This window comes from Phyllobates terribilis, unplaced genomic scaffold, assembly GCF_046119375.1.
Source record: "Phyllobates terribilis strain yellow unplaced genomic scaffold, ASM4611937v1 Scaffold_150__1_contigs__length_4496277, whole genome shotgun sequence".
Classification (NCBI taxonomy): Eukaryota; Metazoa; Chordata; class Amphibia; order Anura; family Dendrobatidae; genus Phyllobates; species Phyllobates terribilis.
This window is the reverse complement of record NW_027362910.1, coordinates 681,703-700,243: the sequence shown is the minus strand read 5'-3', so window position 1 is coordinate 700,243 and position 18,541 is coordinate 681,703.

The window sequence follows — 18,541 nt, the reverse complement described above, 5'->3', positions numbered from 1 at the left end:
AATTGTCTTGCAGAGGTGATTCTCATTTTACAGCAGGTTGCCAAGAACGCCAGTTCCGGCCAGCAGCGTGTGCTCCAAAAAGAGATCCGGGCACTGATGAAGCGGCAACAGGTGGAACTATCTGGTTGTGAGATAGGTAGCGTGAGAATGTGTGACCCGTTCCCTATTGCCATGCCCCCAAAAAGTGAGATGATGATTTGGTGCCGGGCAGCTATTGGTCTAAGAGGTAGAGACTACCAAGCAATGGTAGAACCCGTCTACTCAGACAGTAGGCCCACCATTTTGACAGCACGGGGGGTGGTCGATGTACGCCATGGGAGGGTGCCCGTTCGCATCATAAATATCGGGGAGAGAGAAGTACACCTGCCCCGGTATGCCACGCTAGCCAAATTGTTCACCATCAACCAGAACTCTGTACAGGCCGTGGAACCCTTGCCTCCATCTCAACCAGAGGAAGGTAACGGCTCTAAGAAACCAATGGAGGACTGGTGTCAGCAACTGCATTTGGGTACTGACTCTACTCCCTCACACCAGAAATAGGGAGTCTATCGGGTGGTTCGAGAGTACGAGAGAGTGTTTAGTAAACACCCGCTAGACTTCGGGCGAGTAAAGGGGGTAAAACACCACATCCCCACGGGAGACCATCCTCCCATAAAGGAGAGATACCGACCCGTACCCCCTGCACACTATCAACACACCAAGGGGATGCTTAGAGACATGAAGGAGGCTGGGGTAATCAGGGACAGCTGTAGCCCCTGGGCAGCTCCACTAGTCTTAGTGAAAAAGAAAGACAACACTATGAGAATGTGTGTAGACTACAGGAAGGTCAACCGTGTCACACACAAAGATGCGTACCTGTTACCAAGGATAGAAGAGTCCTTAGCTGCATTAAAATCTGCTAACTTCTTCTCTACTTTGGATCTCACTAGTGGGTACTGGCAGGTTCCTGTAGCAGAGGCGGACCGGGAGAAGACCGCATTCACCACCCCGATGGGTCTCAGTGAATTTAACTGCATGCCGTTCGGGCTCTGCAACGCACCAGGAACCTTCCAACGGTTGATGGAATGCTGTCTGGGACACCGGAACTTCGAGACGGTCCTGTTATACCTGGACGATGTCATCGTCTATTCCAAGACCTACGAGGACCACCTGAAACACCTGGCAGAAGTGTTTGAAGCTCTGGCAAACTACGGCCTAAAGGTGAAACCCTCCAAGTGTCACCTCCTGAAACCAAAGGTGCAGTACCTGGGACACGTAGTGAGTGCTGACGGAGTGGCTCCCGACCCTGATAAGATCACCGTAATTAAGGACTGGCCAAGACCCTCCAGCATAAAGGAAGTGCGGCAGTTCCTCGGGTTGGTAGGCTACTACCGAAGATTCATTCCCGGTTTCACCAAAATGGCAGCCCCTATGCAGGACCTCCTGATAGGTCAATCTCGGAAAGCCAAAAACCAGAAGCTGCCCCTCAGGTGGGAAAAGCTGGAAGAGGAGTCCTTTTGCCAGCTGAAGATGGCCCTCACGGGGGATGAAATCCTGGCATATCCAGACTACAGCCAGCCCTTTATTCTCCACACGGATGCAAGCAACATCGGGCTAGGAGCCGTACTGTCCCAGATCCAGCAAGGGAAAGAACGGGTAATCGCTTACGCCAGCCGAAAGCTACGGCCCACGGAGAGGAACCCTGAGAATTATAGCTCATTCAAGCTGGAGTTCCTGGCAGTAGTGTGGGCAGTGACCGAACGTTTCAAGCATTACCTTGCCTCCTCCAAATTTACCGTGTACACGGATAACAACCCGTTGACACACCTGGACACTGCAAGGCTCGGTGCCCTGGAACAGAGATTGATGGCCCGCCTGTCCAATTTTGAATTCACCATCAAATACCGGGCAGGACGCTCAAATGCCAACACGGATGCCCTGTCTAGAATGCCGAACTTACCGGACGTAGGGGAAGATCCAGAAGATCTGGAAGAAGTTGAGCTCCCTGCGTTCCACCATCATGGGATTACCCTGTATTCCCACCGTGTGAAGGACAGGCGCTCCGTGACGTTCAATCCCTTGCCCCACTACAACTGGGCGGAGACGCAAGACAGTGATCCCGCAGTCCGTTTGGTGAAGGAAATGCTGACCCAGGCCGATGCCAGTCTTGACCCAGACGCTCCGGAGGAGACCAAGCAACTGTGGAAGGAGAAAAGTAAGCTGTTCCTCTACAGGGAGAAGCTGTGCCGGAGAATGGTTAACTCTCGAACACATGAGTTGACCTGGCAGGTAGTGGTCCCAAGACGAGACGCGGCTATGGTTCTGGAAGCATACCACAACGGAGCAGGACACTTCGGATGGAAGAAGCTGGAGTTCTTGTTGCGTGAACGGTTCTACTGGGTAGGCATGAGAGGAGCCATCGAGAGGTGGTGCAGAGACTGTGGCCCGTGCCACCTGAGAAGAAAAGACCGTGCCAGCCAGAAGACTCCCCTGCAGCCCATCATCACCAGACAGCCACTGGAACTGGTAGCCCTGGACCATGTGAAACTGGCTCCAAGCAGATCTGGGTATGTCTACGCCCTCACAATTGTGGATCATTACTCCCGGTTCCTGGTGGTGGTCCCGGTCAAGGACTTAACGGCTCAAACAGCAGCTAGAGCCTTCCAGCAGCACTTCTGCCGTCCACACGGGTACCCGGACCAAGTGCTGACAGACCAAGGACCAGCCTTTGAAGCGGAGGTCTTCCAGGAGTTCTGCAACCTGTATGGCTGCAAGAAGATAAGAACAACGCCCTATCACCCTCAAACCAATGGACTCTGCGAGAAGATGAACCAGGTGGTGATAGATCTGCTAAAAACATTGCCCCTGGAAGAACGCAGTCTGTGGCCTGAGAAACTGCCCGATCTGGTGGACCTGTATAACCACATCCCTGTAGGTTCCACCAACTGTACCCCGGCTTACCTAATGAGAGCAAGACCTGGTAAGCTGCCTATTGACCTCGATATGGGAGTCCTGACACCTGAGGACACCTCGCCAGAGGCAGACTGGGATACAGAACGGCAGCAGCAGTATCGGAAAGTACAGGAGAGCGTCGAGCGAAGTCTGTCTCAAGCTAGAGAAAGGCAAGAGAAGGCTTATAACCAGTATGCTCCCGCTGTTCCCCTGGTACCTGGAGAGCAGGTCTTGAAGAGGAAGAGGCGGCTCCACAAGTTGGACGACCAGTGGGAGAAGGACCCGTACACCGTACTGCCATCAAGCCATGAGAACCCAAAAATCTGCGTAATCAGTAAGGATGGAGGAGAAACCACAGCCATTGTCTCCAGAGACCACCTGAAGAAGTGTCCCGAGCAGCTGCAAAGCCCTGAAGAAGATCAAGAAAACCCTCAACCCGCAGAGGAAAGGGAAGAAATGATCAATACCGTACTCGGAGACTTCCCCCGGTCTTGGACACAAGTAAACGGCGCTGTCGTAGTACCCGTCCTCACCTTTCTCCAACCAGCCCCGCAAGTGCCTACAGAGGAACCGGTAGAGCTGGAAGAGCAGCCGGCCCAAGAGGCAGAAGAGTCCACACCAGCAGTACAGGAGGATCAACCCTCTGCTAGTAGTGAGCCTGCTGTGCACCTAGTGAGCCAAAGAGTGCGCAGAAAGCTGCCCAGCTTGCCCATAACACCTCCTACACCCTGTAGTGCAGAACCAGTTAGTGAGCTCCGTAGGTCCACTAGGGTCACTAGAGGTCAGATGCCCGCTCGCTGGAGAATCTAAACCAATGCACTGTAAAGTTGACTGTTTATTGAAAAATGTTTATGGTTTATGTTTGTTGCCTGTTACTAATTATGTTTCTCAGTTACCCTGCAGATTTATTTGGACTAACAGGTTATGGACACTGGATAACCGGAACAGTTTTGTAGATAGTTGCACCTTGGTGCCTCTTGCGAAGACGGTCGCAGAAGAGTAAACCTGTCTGGCGTGGCCTACTTGCGGCCCAAAGTAGCTAGCTCTACCCTTGCAGCCACGCCCAAGGACAACGCAAGGGGTTTGCTTTGGACAGGTCCCCTATTCTGTGCCAAGACTTCGCCTTGTTGGGTGACATGGACACCCCCTTTGTTTCATAAACTTCACCTTGGGTGATATGGACACCCGGTCACGGAAACGCCGTGACCTCTACAGACTAAAGCTTCTTGTAAATATGTTGTCTTGTTATTGTTATACCTTGTATTTATGTTTCTTTAAAAATGTGTTTAGTCCCGGAGTACTAAAATTTACTAGGGGGGAATGTGACACCCCAGGGGTCTGGTTGCCACAGTAATAGAGATATTATGTCTGAGAGCAAGTGGGAGGTTTCTCTGGTCAGGAGCCCTAAACATGCAACACGGCCCACCCAGACCTGGGAGGGGAGGAATCTGCCCTTATAAACTGGGTCTGGGGCGGGATTAGAGTAGTCAGAGTGAAGCTGCAGACAGAGTCAGAGTCTGGAGAGGGAAAGTGAGATCAGGAGCTCTGGAGGAGCAGTAGCTGAAGTCCAGGGGCTGGAGCTGAGCAGAGCTCGCCCTGGATGAAGACACTAAAACCGGACACAGGAGTCCGAGGCTGTGGGGACTGATACAAACCCAGCAGCAGAAACCAGCCGGCAGGGGATTCCAGGTCCTCTGGCCATAGAAGCCCGGAGGCTCAGTCACAAAGAAGGGACCAGCGCCGCCATCCAGGAGCGGAGGCTAACAGAAGGCCCCAAGTCACCAGCCATACGGGTGAGCACCACACGGTATACTCAGGGACGTGGGCTACTTGTAACCGCTGACAACAAGGTAGCCAGGAAGAGTGCAGATAAACGGGGAGGCCTACAACTCCACCTGGCCAGGGGAACTCCTGCTTGCTCGCAGACTGACCAGGCCCCTTATACTAGCCAGTACTCCCGGGAGGGTCTGCCTTGTACCATCAGTAAAGACCCTGAACTGCACGACACGTCTCTGTGATTCCTTGCCGCACCAGCACCATAAGTACTGGGACGCTCACACCATCACTCCCATCATCTCTCACATTAGCTGCCCTGAGGCAATACTCCTCCCGTGGGGAGTTATCCCATACTCGGCTGCGCAACCAACATCAGCCTCAGCGGTCGGCAGCGCAGCGGCGGTCCCCACTGACCGCAATCCACGGGTGGCGTAGTCGGACACTTATTACAACATTTAGACTGCCATTGGTTTGACCACCCTGGGCACGGACCGGGTCACCGCCACGGAGAACTACAACCCCCAGCGATCCGACTCCGGGTATTCCCCCTGCACAGCAGCAGCAGCACAGGCCCAGGGGGCGCGTCATATACATATATATATATATATACAGTATACTGTGCACACAACTATAAATATTTATATATATATATATATATAATTTATTTATTTTTTGTCTTGTAATGTAATATTTAGCTAAATCACTGTCTCCTATGAACCCCAGCCATTGACGGGGCTTCACAGGGGTACCAATATGGCAGCCATGGGAATAATGATCTGTCCCCTGGCTGCCATGACATCCCATCAGCACTCCACAACCACATTCTTTGGTGACCAATGGATGCCACTGTCACTGGAAAAATAAAAGACTGTTATTAGTCTTGAAATATGATGGCAGAAAACAATAATTGTTTAAAGTGTTTGTGTTTTTATGGCAATAACAGTAGAAGTGAAATAAACTTTATGAAGTTGGAATCCCCATAATTGTCCTGACCCCGATAATAAAGACACAAGAGTCCGAGGCCTCACCGCACCGATGTTCAATGCTTTATTGTGCCCCACATATAAGCAGCCCACCCCCAGACCTCGATTTCCATAGATATCAGCTGAATACATCATTGACCCAGAGAGTAACATTATCTTCAGATTTGTAATGTATATTGTAAAGTGAATGATGAAAAAAAAGAATAAATGACAGAATTGCAACTGTTTTTTTAGATTTCCCTCAAGAAGTTATTTAAATGTAAATGAAATCAATGCATTAAATATACAGTATCCCAAATTATGACTTAAAATACAATTTGTCACAGAAGAAGTAAGTCTTTTATAACTGTGTCAATGAAGATATAATAAAGTCATGCCTTTTGATGTTCTAATGCTCTACAATGAAAAAAAAACAAAAAAAATAAAAATTAGAATAGGGCCCAAAATAGTCTGCTCACTAAATAGTACAGAAACCCTCCACAATGGTAGGTATGACTTGTTTTATAGAACACATAAATGTATGTATTAATCTACCTGAGCCTCTCTGGAGTCCCTGCTGGTCTTCTGTTTTCAGGACCCCTTTGGCTCTTTTGGGCAGCGGATTTTTTTCTCCTGAAGAGTTTATGGTGTGTTTTCTCTTCTTGGCACTTTTTTTCCTCTCTTCATCCACTTGATTCATCTTCAGATTGGAAGACATCTTCTCAGCTGGCCTTGAGCTTGTCCTTCTCTTCTTCCTCTCTTGGCTGCTGTTCTTCGATGTCTTCTTATCTTCATTTGATGAGATCAATGTGGCATTTGTCCTCTTCTTTCCCTTCCTCGGTTGTCCTCTGTCTTCATTCATCTCCATATTTTTGCTACTCAGTTCAGGGTTGGCAGATATCTCCTCCACCGTCGCAAGTCAACTCCAACTGTCACTCTCAACTGTCAACTTCCATTCAAATATTATATACACACTTGGCCTGGCCGCACGGCTGGCCATGTGACCAGTAACTGACCAATAGCTTTATTTAGTATATTCTATATAAGCATATACAGTACAGACCAAAAGTTTGGACACACCTTCTCATTTAAAGATTTTTCTGTATTTTCCTGACTATGAAAATTGTACATTCACACTGAAGGCATTAAAACTATGAATTAACACATGTGTTGTTAAGTATATAATTCCACATGTCTTAATTCATAGTTTTGATGCCTTCAGTGTGAATGTACAATTTTCATAGTCAGGAAAATACAGAAAAATCTTTAAATGAGGTGTGTCCAAACTTTTGGTCTGTACTGTATATCATCATTTTTATACATGGCTTGTATTGAATATGTTCCATATAAATGCCAGTCGTTTTTTAATTCACTCTTAGGAAGATTTGCTGTATCTGTCAGATGCTCCTTATTACATTGCCCTATTTGTAGCAGAAGGACATGATGAGAAAGTGTCAGATTGTATCTGTAAGTGAGAAACCCCGGACACAAATCTAAACGCCATATGGTAAATGCCATTGAACTTGTTTCTTAGAGATGAAATCTGGGGTTAAACTAAGTATTTTTAAATAATAAAACTGTGCAATATATAGAGCTGTAACCATCAGACTTTATTAAAGTGATTTCAAACCATTTTAGAACTTGGTCCTTGCTAGGTCCTTGCTCCTTGTCACACAATATTCACTGCACAGTCGGCCCCAAGAGTTGCATGTATAGCAGCATGCTGCACCATTCTGTCCAGTAAAATATTGGATGTTCCAGTGGACACTAGACAAACCTCAGTGTCCGATATACAGGGGGTCCGGCGCTTCCGTTATCTTCATCTTTTCTTTTTTTATCATAGAACAAAAATATGGAAATCACAACATAGTGGGGAAAAAAAGTATTTAGTCAGCCTGGTGCAGGGCTACAATTTTGTTTCTGGTGTCCTTCGACAGCTCTTTGGTCTTCACCATAGTGGAGTTTGGAGTGTGACTGTTTGAGGTTGCGGACAGGCGTCTTTTATACTGATAACAAGTTCAAACAGGAGCCAGTACTACAGGTAATGAGTGGAGGAAAGAGGAGCCAGTACTACAGGTAATGAGTGGAGGACAGAGGAGCCAGTACTACAGGCAATGAGTGGAGGACAGAGGAGCCAGTACTACAGGTAATGAGTGGAGGAAAGAGGAGCCAGTACTGCAGGTAATGAGTGGAGGACAGAGGAGCCAGTACTACAGGTAATGAGTGGAGGAAAGAGGAGCCAGTACTACAGGTAATGAGTGGAGGACAGAGGAGCCAGTACTACAGGTAATGAGTGGAGGACAGAGGAGCCAGTACTACAGGTAATGAGTGGAGGAAAGAGGAGCCAGTACTACAGGTAATGAGTGGAGGACAGAGGAGCCAGTACTACAGGTAACGAGTGGAGGACAGAGGAGCCAGTACTACAGGTAACGAGTGGAGGACAGAGGAGCCAGTACTAAAGGTAATGAGCGGAGGACAGAGGAGCCAGTACTAAAGGTAATGAGCAGAGGACAGAGGAGCCAGTACTACAGGTAATGAGTGGAGGACAGAGGAGCCAGTACTACAGGTAATGAGTGGAGGACAGAGGAGCCAGTACTACAGGTAATGAGTGGAGGACAGAGGAGCCAGTACTACAGGTAATGAGTGGAGGACAGAGGAGCCAGTACTACAGGTAATGAGTGGAGGACAGAGGAGCCAGTACTACAGGTAATGAGTGGAGGACAGAGGAGCCAGTACTACAGGTAATGAGTGGAGGACAGAGGAGCCAGTACTACAGGTAATGAGTGGAGGACAGAGGAGCCAGTACTACAGGTAATGAGTGGAGGACAGAGGAGCCAGTACTACAGGTAATGAGTGGAGGACAGAGAAGCCAGTACTACAGGTAATGAGTGGAGGAAAGAGGAGCCAGTACTACAGGTAATGAGTGAAGGACAGAGGAGCCAGTACTACAGGTAATGAGTGGAGGACAGAGGAGCCAGTACTACAGGTAATGAGTGGAGGACAGAGGAGCCAGTACTACAGGTAATGAGTGGAGGACAGAGGAGCCAGTGCTACAGGTAATGAGTGGAGGAAAGAGGAGCCAGTACTACAGGTAATGAGTGGAGGACAGAAGAGCCAGTACTACAGGTAATGAGGGGAGGACAGAGGAGCCAGTACTACAGGTAATGAGTGGAGGACAGAGGAGCCAGTACTACAGGTAATGAGTGGAGGACAGAGGAGCCAGTACTACAGGTAATGAGTGGAGGACAGAGGAGCCAGTACTACAGGTAATGAGTGGAGGACAGAGGAGCCAGTACTACAGGTAATGAGTGGAGAACAGAGGAGCCAGTACTACAGGTAATGAGTGGAAGACAGAGGAGCCAGTACTACAGGTAATGAGTGGAGGACAGAGGAGCCAGTACTACAGGTAATGAGTGGAGGACAGAGGAGCCTCTTAAAGAAGAAGTTACAGGTCTGTGAGAGGCAGAAATCTTGCTTGTTTGTAATTGACTAAATACTTATTTTCCACCAAATTCGGAAAAAAAATTCTTTCCAAATCAGACAATGTGATTTTCAGGATTTGTTTTCTCATTTTGTCTCTCATAGTTGAGGTCGACCTATGATGTCAATTACAGGCCGACCTCATCTTTTAAAGTGGGAGAACTTGCACAATTGGTGGCTGACTAAATACTTTTTTTCCCCATTGTAGTGTAGATGTGAACAGAGCCTAAAAAGCAGTAAAATCTCGCTCAGGCAGATTTGAGCCTGGATACTTACCATAAAGGATGGGGACATGGCAGCTCTGGAAACCATAGTGGAAATAACCTTCTCTTGCTCCCATAACGCTATCATAGTTCATAGATGAAGCCCACACTCAATGTGGACAGATCTATACCGAGGCCATTATAAATATTTGTACAATTCATTTTCATTAGTATCAGCTGCACTCAACCACAATAATATCATTTATCAAATGTGAAAAACACTGTAGAAATATGTAATCATTCAACGCATTTTAGACCTAAAACCAAATCGTGGTCATTAACTTGAAAAAAGTTGTAGTGTACATGGCTAAAGTCTCTATAATGGTTTAGAGCCCAATGATTTCTATATATACACCTATTGGATGAGGCATGCACTAGGTAATATTTAAACTGTTAATTCCCCAAATCACAATGTTGTCTCATATTAGTGCACACATATATTTATTTAGTTGTATCAGTATAACTCATGATTAAATCTGAGCTGTTTTGCACTTATTACACCCCAAAATATGTTCCTCCAGGCTGTATTTCCCTTCAGATTGCATTTAGATCTGTGCTTCTGTAGTTCTCCTGCTGTGGTCAATCATGCAGAGTGCAGGGTCTCTCAGCTGGTTTCTTCTATCATAGCTCTGCGGTGCCTCCAGGCTGTATTGCATTTAGATCTGTGCTTCTGTAGTTCTCCTGCTCTGGTCAATCATGCAGAGTGCAGGGTCCCTCAGCTGGTTTCTTCTATCATAGCTCTGCGGTGCCTCCAGGCTGTATTGCCTTTAGATCTGTGCTTCTGTAGTTCTCCTGCTGTGGTCAATCATGCAGAGTGCAGGGTCTCTCAGCTGGTTTCTTCTATCATAGCTCTGCGGTGCCTCCAGGCTGTATTGCCTTTAGATCTGTGCTTCTGTAGTTCTCCTGCTCTGGTCAATCATGCAGAGTGCAGGGTCTCTCAGCTGGTTTCTTCTATCATAGCTCTGCGGTGCCTCCAGGCTGTATTGCCTTTAGATCTGTGCTTCTGTAGTTCTCCTGCTGTGGTCCATCATGCAGAGTGCAGGGTCTCTCAGCTGGTTTCTTCTATCATAGCTCTGCGGTGCCTCCAGGCTGTATTGCATTTAGATCTGTGCTTCTGTAGTTCTCCTGCTCTGGTCCATCATGCAGAGTGCAGGGTCTCTCAGCTGGTTTCTTCTATCATAGCTCTGCGGTGCCTCCAGGCTGTATTGCATTTAGATCTGTGCTTCTGTAGTTCTCCTGCTCTGGTCCATCATGCAGAGTGCAGGGTCTCTCAGCTGGTTTCTTCTATCATAGCTCTGCGGTGCCTGCAGGCTGTATTGCCTTTAGATCTGTGCTTCTGTAGTTCTCCTGCTCTGGTCCATCATGCAGAGTGCAGGGTCTCTCAGCTGGTTTCTTCTATCATAGCTCTGCGGTGCCTCCAGGCTGTATTGCATTTAGATCTGTGCTTCTGTAGTTCTCCTGCTCTGGTCTATCATGCAGAGTGCAGGGTCTCTCAGCTGGTTTCTTCTATCATAGCTCTGCGGTGCCTGCAGGCTGTATTTCCTTTAGATCTGTGCTTCTGTAGTTCTCCTGCTCTGGTGTATCATGCAGAGTGCAGGGTCTCTCAGCTGGTTTCTTCTATCATAGCTCTGCGATGCCTCCAGGCTGTATTGCATTTAGATCTGTGCTTCTGTAGTTCTCCTGCTCTGGTCCATCATGCAGAGTGCAGCGTCTCTCAGCTGGTTTCTTCTATCATAGCTCTGCGGTGCCTGCAGGCTGTATTGCCTTTAGATCTGAGCTTCTGTAGTTCTCCTGCTCTGGTCCATCATGCAGAGTGCAGGGTCTCTCAGCTGGTTTATTCTATCATAGCTCTGCGGTGCCTCCAGGCTGTATTGCCTTTAGATCTCTGCTTCTGTAGTTCTCCTGCTCTGGTCAATCATGCAGAGTGCAGGGTCTCTCAGCTGGTTTTCTTCTATCATAGCTCTGCGGTGCCTCCAGGCTGTATTGCATTAAGATCTGTGCTTCTGTAGTTCTCCTGCTCTGGTCCATCATGCAGAGTGCAGGGTCTCTCAGCTGGTTTCCTTCTATCATAGCTCTGCGGTGCCTCCAGGCTGTATTGCCTTTAGATCTGTGCTTCTGTAGTTCTCCTGCTCTGGTCCATCATGCAGAGTGCAGGGTCCCTCAGCTGGTTTCTTCTATCATAGCTCTGCGGTGCCTCCAGGCTGTATTGCCTTTAGATCTGTGCTTCTGTAGTTCTCCTGCTCTGGTCCATCATGCAGAGTGCAGGGTCTCTCAGCTGGTTTCTTCTATCATAGCTCTGCGGTGCCTCCAGGCTGTATTGCATTTAGATCTGTGCTTCTGTAGTTCTCCTGCTCTGGTCCATCATGTAGAGTGCAGGGTCTCTCAGCTGGTTTCTTCTATCATAGCTCTGCGGTGCCTCCAGGCTGTATTGCCTTTAGATCTCTGCTTCTGTAGTTCTCCTGCTCTGGTCAATCATGCAGAGTGCAGGGTCTCTCAGCTGGTTTCTTCTATCATAGCTCTGCGGTGCCTCCAGGCTGTATTGCCTTTAGATCTCTGCTTCTGTAGTTCTCCTGCTCTGGTCCATCATGCAGAGTGCAGGGTCTCTCAGCTGGTTTCTTCTATCATAGCTCTGCGGTGCCTCCAGGCTGTATTGCCTTTAGATCTCTGCTTCTGTAGTTCTCCTGCTCTGGTCCATCATGCAGAGTGCAGGGTCTCTCAGCTGGTTTTCTTCTATCATAGCTCTGCGGTGCCTCCAGGCTGTATTGCCTTTAGATCTGTGCTTCTGTAGTTCTCCTGCTCTGGTCAATCATGTAGAGTGCAGGGTCTCTCAGCTGGTTTCTTCTATCATAGCTCTGCGATGCCTCCAGGCTGTATTGCCTTTAGATCTGAGCTTCTGTAGTTCTCCTGCTCTGGTCAATCATGCAGAGTGCAGGGTCCCTCAGCTGGTTTTCTTCTGTCATAGCTCTGCGGTGCCTCCAGGCTGAATTGCCTTTAGATCTGTGCTTCTGTAGTTCTCCTGCTCTGGTCAATCATGCAGAGTGCAGGGTCTCTCAGCTGGTTTTCTTCTATCATAGATCTGCGGTGCCTCCAGGCTGTATTGCCTTTAGATCTGTGCTTCTGTAGTTCTCCTGCTGTGGTCAATCATGCAGAGTGCAGGGTCTCTCAGCTGGTTTCTTCTATCATAGCTCTGCGGTGCCTCCAGGCTGTATTGCATTTAGATCTGTGCTTCTGTAGTTCTCCTGCTCTGGTCCATCATGCAGAGTGCAGGGTCTCTCAGCTGGTTTCTTCTATCATAGCTCTGCGGTGCCTCCAGGCTGTATTGCATTTAGATCTGTGCTTCTGTAGTTCTCCTGCTCTGGTCCATCATGCAGAGTGCAGGGTCTCTCAGCTGGTTTTCTTCTATCATAGCTCTGCGGTGCCTCCAGGCTGTATTGCATTTAGATCTGTGCTTCTGTAGTTCTCCTGCTCTGGTCAATCATGCAGAGTGCAGGGTCTCTCAGCTGGTTTTCTTCTATCATAGCTCTGCGGTGCCTCCAGGCTGTATTGCCTTTAGATCTGTGCTTCTGTAGTTCTCCTGCTCTGGTCCATCATGCAGAGTGCAGGGTCTCTCAGCTGGTTTCTTCTATCATAGCTCTGCGGTGCCTGCAGGCTGTATTGCCTTTAGATCTGTGCTTCTGTAGTTCTCCTGCTCTGGTCCATCATGCAGAGTGCAGGGTCTCTCAGCTGGTTTCTTCTATCATAGCTCTGCGGTGCCTGCAGGCTGTATTGCCTTTAGATCTGTGCTTCTGTAGTTCTCCTGCTCTGGTCCATCATGCAGAGTGCAGGGTCTCTCAGCTGGTTTCTTCTATCATAGCTCTGCGGTGCCTGCAGGCTGTATTGCCTTTAGATCTGAGCTTCTGTAGTTCTCCTGCTCTGGTCAATCATGCAGAGGGCAGGGTCTCTCAGCTGGTTCCTTCTATCATAGCTCTGCGGTGCCTCCAGGCTGTATTGCATTTAGATCTGTGCTTCTGTAGTTCTCCTGCTCTGGTCCATCATGCAGAGTGCAGGGTCTCTCAGCTGGTTTCTTCTATCATAGCTCTGCGGTGCCTCCAGGCTGTATTGCCTTTAGATCTGAGCTTCTGTAGTTCTCCTGCTCTGGTCCATCATGCAGAGTGCAGGGTCTCTCAGCTGGTTTTCTTCTATCATAGCTCTGCGGTGCCTCCAGGCTGTATTGCATTTAGATCTGTGCTTCTGTAGTTCTCCTGCTCTGGTCCATCATGCAGAGTGCAGGGTCTCTCAGCTGGTTTTCTTCTATCATAGCTCTGCGGTGCCTCCAGGCTGTATTGCATTTAGATCTGTGCTTCTGTAGTTCTCCTGCTCTGGTCAATCATGTAGAGTGCAGGGTCTCTCAGCTGGTTTCTTCTATCATAGCTCTGCGATGCCTCCAGGCTGTATTGCCTTTAGATCTGAGCTTCTGTAGTTCTCCTGCTCTGGTCCATCATGCAGAGTGCAGGGTCTCTCAGCTGGTTTCTTCTATCATAGCTCTGCGGTGCCTCCAGGCTGTATTGCATTTAGATCTGTGCTTCTGTAGTTCTCCTGCTCTGGTCAATCATGCAGAGTGCAGGGTCTCTCAGCTGGTTTCTTCTATCATAGCTCTGCGGTGCCTCCAGGCTGTATTGCCTTTAGATCTGTGCTTCTGTAGTTCTCCTGCTCTGGTCAATCATGCAGAGTGCAGGGTCTCTCAGCTGGTTTCTTCTATCATAGCTCTGCGGTGCCTCCAGGCTGTATTGCCTTTAGATCTGTGCTTCTGTAGTTCTCCTGCTCTGGTCAATCATGCAGAGTGCAGGGTCTCTCAGCTGGTTTTCTTCTATCATAGCTCTGCGGTGCCTCCAGTCTGTATTGCATTTAGATCTGTGCTTCTGTAGTTCTCCTGCTCTGGTCCATCATGCAGAGTGCAGGGTCTCTCAGCTGGTTTCTTCTATCATAGCTCTGCGGTGCCTCCAGGCTGTATTGCATTTAGATCTGAGCTTCTGTAGTTCTCCTGCTCTGGTCCATCATGCAGAGTGCAGGGTCTCTCAGCTGGTTCCTTCTATCATAGCTCTGCGGTGCCTCCAGGCTGTATTGCATTTAGATCTGTGCTTCTGTAGTTCTCCTGCTCTGGTCAATCATGCAGAGTGCAGGGTCTCTCAGCTGGTTTCTTCTATCATAGCTCTGCGGTGCCTCCAGGCTGTATTGCATTTAGATCTGTGCTTCTGTAGTTCTCCTGCTCTGGTCAATCATGCAGAGTGCAGGGTCTCTCAGCTGGTTTCTTCTATCATAGCTCTGCGGTGCCTGCAGGCTGTATTTCCTTTAGATCTGTGCTTCTGTAGTTCTCCTGCTCTGGTCTATCATGCAGAGTGCAGGGTCTCTCAGCTGGTTTCTTCTATCATAGCTCTGCGGTGCCTGCAGGCTGTATTTCCTTTAGATCTGTGCTTCTGTAGTTCTCCTGCTCTGGTCAATCATGCAGAGTGCAGGGTCCCTCAGCTGGTTTTCTTCTGTCATAGCTCTGCGGTGCCTCCAGGCTGAATTGCCTTTAGATCTGTGCTTCTGTAGTTCTCCTGCTCTGGTCAATCATGCAGAGTGCAGGGTCTCTCAGCTGGTTTCTTCTATCATAGCTCTGCGGTGCCTCCAGGCTGTATTGCCTTTAGATCTGTGCTTCTGTAGTTCTCCTGCTCTGGTCAATCATGCAGAGTGCAGGGTCTCTCAGCTGGTTTTCTTCTATCATAGATCTGCGGTGCCTCCAGGCTGTATTGCCTTTAGATCTGAGCTTCTGTAGTTCTCCTGCTGTGGTCAATCATGCAGAGTGCAGGGTCTCTCAGCTGGTTTCTTCTATCATAGCTCTGCGGTGCCTCCAGGCTGTATTGCATTTAGATCTGAGCTTCTGTAGTTCTCCTGCTCTGGTCCATCATGCAGAGTGCAGGGTCTCTCAGCTGGTTTTCTTCTATCATAGCTCTGCGGTGCCTCCAGGCTGTATTGCATTTAGATCTGTGCTTCTGTAGTTCTCCTGCTCTGGTTCATCATGCAGAGTGCAGGGTCTCTCAGCTGGTTTTCTTCTATCATAGCTCTGCGGTGCCTCCAGGCTGTATTGCCTTTAGATCTGTGCTTCTGTAGTTCTCCTGCTCTGGTCAATCATGCAGAGTGCAGGGTCTCTCAGCTGGTTTCTTCTATCATAGCTCTGCGGTGCCTCCAGGCTGTATTGCATTTAGATCTGTGCTTCTGTAGTTCTCCTGCTCTGGTTCATCATGCAGAGTGCAGGGTCTCTCAGCTGGTTTTCTTCTATCATAGCTCTGCGGTGCCTCCAGGCTGTATTGCCTTTAGATCTGTGCTTCTGTAGTTCTCCTGCTCTGGTCAATCATGCAGAGTGCAGGGTCTCTCAGCTGGTTTTCTTCTATCATAGCTCTGCGGTGCCTCCAGGCTGTATTGCATTTAGATCTGTGCTTCTGTAGTTCTCCTGCTCTGGTCCATCATGCAGAGTGCAGGGTCCCTCAGCTGGTTTCTTCTATCATAGCTCTGCGGTGCCTCCAGGCTGTATTGCATTTAGATCTGAGCTTCTGTAGTTCTCCTGCTCTGGTCAATCATGCAGAGTGCAGGGTCTCTCAGCTGGTTTCTTCTATCATAGCTCTGAGGTGCCTCCAGGCTGTATTGCCTTTAGATCTGTGCTTCTGTAGTTCTCCTGCTGTGGTCAATCATGCAGAGTGCAGGGTCTCTCAGCTGGTTTCTTCTATCATAGCTCTGCGGTGCCTCCAGGCTGTATTGCCTTTAGATCTGTGCTTCTGTAGTTCTCTTGCTGTGGTCCATCATGCAGAGTGCAGGGTCTCTCAGCTGGTTTTCTTCTATCATAGCTCTGCGGTGCCTCCAGGCTGTATTGCCTTTAGATCTGTGCTTCTGTAGTTCTCCTGCTGTGGTCAATCATGCAGAGTGCAGGGTCTCTCAGCTGGTTTCTTCTATCATAGCTCTGCGGTGCCTCCAGGCTGTATTGCATTTAGATCTGTGCTTCTGTAGTTCTCCTGCTGTGGTCAATCATGCAGAGTGCAGGGTCTCTCAGCTGGTTTCTTCTATCATAGCTCTGCGGTGCCTCCAGGCTGTATTGCCTTTAGATCTGTGCTTCTGTAGTTCTCCTGCTGTGGTCAATCATGCAGAGTGCAGGGTCTCTCAGCTGGTTTTCTTCTATCATAGCTCTGCGGTGCCTGCAGGCTGTATTGCCTTTAGATCTGTGCTTCTGTAGTTCTCCTGCTGTGGTCCATCATGCAGAGTGCAGGGTCTCTCAGCTGCTTTTCTTCTATCATAGCTCTGCGGTGCCTCCAGGCTGTATTGCCTTTAGATCTGTGCTTCTGTAGTTCTCCTGCTCTGGTCAATCATGCAGAGTGCAGGGTCTCTCAGCTGGTTTCTTCTATCATAGCTCTGCGGTGCCTCCAGGCTGTATTGCCTTTAGATCTGTGCTTCTGTAGTTCTCCTGCTCTGGTCCATCATGCAGAGTGCTGGGTCTCTCAGCTGGTTTCTTCTATCATAGCTCTGCGGTGCCTGCAGGCTGTATTGCATTTAGATCTGTGCTTCTGTAGTTCTCCTGCTGTGGTCAATCATGCAGAGTGCAGGGTCTCTCAGCTGGTTTCTTCTATCATAGCTCTGCGGTGCCTCCAGGCTGTATTGCATTTAGATCTGTGCTTCTGTAGTTCTCCTGCTGTGGTCAATCATGCAGAGTGCTGGGTCTCTCAGCTGGTTTCTTCTATCATAGCTCTGCGGTGCCTCCAGGCTGTATTGCCTTTAGATCTGTGCTTCTGTAGTTCTCCTGCTCTGGTCAATCATGCAGAGTGCAGGGTCCCTCAGCTGGTTTCTTCTATCATAGCTCTGCGGTGCCTCCAGGCTGTATTGCCTTTAGATCTGTGCTTCTGTAGTTCTCCTGCTCTGGTCCATCATGCAGAGTGCAGGGTCTCTCAGCTGGTTTCTTCTATCATAGCTCTGCGGTGCCTCCAGGCTGTATTGCCTTTAGATCTGTGCTTCTGTAGTTCTCCTGCTCTGGTCAATCATGCAGAGTGCAGGGTCTCTCTGCTGGTTTCTTCTATCATAGCTCTGCGGTGCCTCCAGGCTGTATTGCCTTTAGATCTGTGCTTCTGTAGTTCTCCTGCTCTGGTCAATCATGCAGAGTGCAGGGTCCCTCAGCTGGTTTCCTTCTATCATAGCTCTGCAGTGCCTCCAGGCTGTATTGCATTTAGATCTGTGCTTCTGTAGTTCCACTGCTCTGGTCCATCATGCAGAGTGCAGGGTCTCTCAGCTGGTTTCCTCTATCATAGCTCTGCGGTGCCTCCAGGCTGTATTGCCTTTAGATCTGTGCTTCTGTAGTTCTCCTGCTGTGGTCAATCATGCAGAGTGCAGGGTCTCTCAGCTGGTTTCTTCTATCATATCTCTGCGGTGCCTCCAGGCTGTATTGCCTTTAGATCTGTGCATCTGTAGTTCTCCTGCTGTGGTCAATCATGCAGAGTGCAGCGTCTCTCAGCTGGTTTCTTCTATCATAGCTCTGCGGTGCCTCCAGGCTGTATTGCCTTTAGATCTGTGCTTCTGTAGTTCTCCTGCTGTGGTCAATCATGCAGAGTGCAGGGTCTCTCAGCTGGTTTCTTCTATCATAGCTCTGCGGTGCCTCCAGGCTGTATTGCCTTTAGATCTGTGCTTCTGTAGTTCTCCTGCTCTGGTCAATCATGCAGAGTGCTGGGTCTCTCAGCTGGTTTCTTCTATCATAGCTCTGCGGTGCCTGCAGGCTGTATTGCCTTTAGATCTGTGCTTCTGTAGTTCTCCTGCTGTGGTCAATCATGCAGAGTGCAGCGTCTCTCAGCTGGTTTCTTCTATCATAGCTCTGCGGTGCCTCCAGGCTGTATTGCCTTTAGATCTGTGCTTCTGTAGTTCTCCTGCTGTGGTCAATCATGCAGAGTGCAGGGTCTCTCAGCTGGTTTCTTCTATCATAGCTCTGCGGTGCCTCCAGGCTGTATTGCATTTAGATCTGTGCTTCTGTAGTTCTCCTGCTCTGGTCCATCATGCAGAATGCAGGGTCTCTCAGCTGGTTTCTTCTATCATAGCTCTGCGGTGCCTCCAGGCTATATTGCATTTAGATCTGTGCATCTG